We start from the raw sequence: 2,760 nt of genomic DNA, 5'->3' as shown, positions 1-2,760 counted from the left end.
ACCTAATAAAAGAAGAAACAAAATAATGGGTACATTATATTTCTTGCAAAAGATAACATTTAGGGTATTGTTGTTAATTTGTTTTTGAAATTATTTAATTTTTTTCTTTTTGTATATAAATGACTGAGTGAATGATGACTTTGGATGGTAAAGAATTCTTGTAATATATATATATGAAGTGGATTCGATCCACCGTGGCCAAATTGAAATCAACACTGCAACAGAACTTTTCCCACGGTGGAACGATGGTTTTTCTCTGACTGCAGTTTTACATTTTCCCGATGCCTTTAGCTAGGCCGAAATAATGTCTTCACCACTTGACCCTTTCTAACCTCTTCTACTCCACCAAAAACCAGAATAGAGACAAGACCACCAACTAAATCTATTGTTCTCAATGATATCTCTATCCTTCTGGATCGTTATAAAAACAGACGACTCAATTAGTTAGGGAATGGACTGTTATAATCATGATCACAAGGAATGCAGTTACTAAGACAACGGTCAGCGGAGCTGGCAGAGTCGTTAGCACGCCGGGCAAAATGCTCTGCAGCATTTCGTCAGTCTTTACATTCTGAGTTCAAATTCCACCGAGGTGGACTTTGCCTTTCATCCTTTCAGGGTCAATAAATTAAGTACCAGTTGCGTACTGGGGTTGATCTGATCGACTGGCCCCTCTCTAAAAATTTTGGGCCTTGTGCCTAGAGTAGAAAAGAATCTATGTATATTGGGTCATCCCATAAATAATGTGGTTTTTTTCAATTGCATGAACTAAAAGTCGGAGGGGAACAGGATAAACTACCTGCATCAACTTGCTATAAAAGCAGCTAGTAATTTTCCTTTGTCCTTATTCTTAGTGCAAGTTTTGAAGAGTGCAGTTCGATTTTAACTGTTACTTTTTCAAAGCTAGGGTCCTATGACCCCTAGAAGTCTATATCAGATTTCTGGGGGTTCATGCAGGCAAAATAGTAAATGTGGGACCCACAGTAGTATATTAAAGGTCCATGAAAATGTTTTGCTTTAAATGTATTTATTGGAAGAAACGGCTAAATTTCTTTCTCCAACATTTTTTATAGTTCAATCTACAAAAGTTAATGTGTGAAAAGTAGAATAAGAAATTTGAAAAAAAAAAGCTTCTATAAAACTAGTTTTTAAACATCAAATGACTATGATGGGGGTCCACCAGAGTAAAATAGTTATGAAAAGGGTCCGTAGATAAAAAAAATGGTTGAGAACCCCTGAGTTAAAGGATGGTGTAATGTTGCAGATTCAATTAACTGTGATTGATTTAAAATGGAAGAAGTCTTTTAGATCTCGTTTTCACTGGTTTTAGAATTTCTGACCAAAAACATAAGAGATGATTGTTCTTTGTTGTTTCATTGCATTTTAATTTGAATAAAATTCAATTTTTTTTCATTCAAGCAAAATACGATAAAATTACTTTAACCCTTTAGAATTTGAACTGGCCATATCCATCCAAAAGATTCTGCCTGTTTCATGTTTTAAACCAGGCAGATTCAGTCTCTCACACCTACCTTATAATATCATTCTAGAAATACACATCACACCCATGAAATCTCAAAGCTACAAGATAATATATAATTAATTCTAAACAATGTGAATAAATAAGCATTACATTTGACAGAGGAATTAATCTGAATTCCAAAGGGTATAAAAAATACAAACTATTGATAGTTCTTACTTTGTAAGAAACAGTGTACAGGGATTTTTTTTCTCATAGACTAGCAGAAATGTCTGTTCTGATTCTATATTTTTTAGTTTTGCACAGTTTTGATTGGAGAGATAATGTTATGATTCAAGTTGTGAGGGCAAAATACAATTATGGAAAATCTGAAGTAATTTCTTACCTTTTTTAATGAAGAAAAGGTGTCAAATTCTCACTGCTAACAAAAGAGTTTCTAACTGAAAGTAATCAATGCTACTCTTCAGCTAGTTTGAATTTCAATGACAAAAGTTGATTTTATCACCGTAACGAGAGCCGTGATTTTTATTACCATGAACATGGGCTGTAATGGTCACGTAGTGTTGTGATTTGAGGCTGGTAACAGCTACTTGGAAAGTACTGCTTGGTGAACAGCAAATCGACTGCGGGGTACGCCCACCTACACGCACACACACATATATGAAAGGACATGTGCATGCACACACTCACATACACAAATGCATCGGTATGCACGCACACATGTATGAGCATGCAAATGCATATATATAGATGTATATGTATGTGTGTGTATATACATATATATATATATAAGGAGTGACTGTGTGGTAAGTAGCTTGCTTACCAACCACATGGTTCTGGGTTCAGTCCCACTGCGTGGCACCTCGGGCAAGTATCTTCCACTATAGCCTCGGGCTGACCAAAACCTTGTGAGTGGATTTGGTAGACGGAAACTAGAAGAAGCCCATCGTATATATGTATATATACTTATATAGGTATGTTTGTCCACCAATGTCGCTTGACAACCGATGCTGATGTGTTTACGTCCCTGTAACTTAGCAGTTCGGCAAAGGAGACCGATAGAATAAGTACTATGCTTACAAAGAATAAGTGGTGGGGTTGATTTCTTCGACTAAAGGCGGTGCTCCAGCATGGCCACAGTCAAATGACTGAAACAAGTAAATGAGTAAAGAGTCTATATGCATATATAAATATACATGTATGTATATATATGCATATGTATATATATATATATATATATATATATATATCATATCATCATCATCATCATCATTGTTTAA

Source organism: Octopus bimaculoides, chromosome 19 (assembly GCF_001194135.2).
Source record: "Octopus bimaculoides isolate UCB-OBI-ISO-001 chromosome 19, ASM119413v2, whole genome shotgun sequence".
NCBI lineage: Eukaryota > Metazoa > Mollusca > Cephalopoda > Octopoda > Octopodidae > Octopus > Octopus bimaculoides.
The sequence above is the reverse complement of the archived record's forward strand: the minus strand, read 5'-3'. Positions refer to the sequence as shown.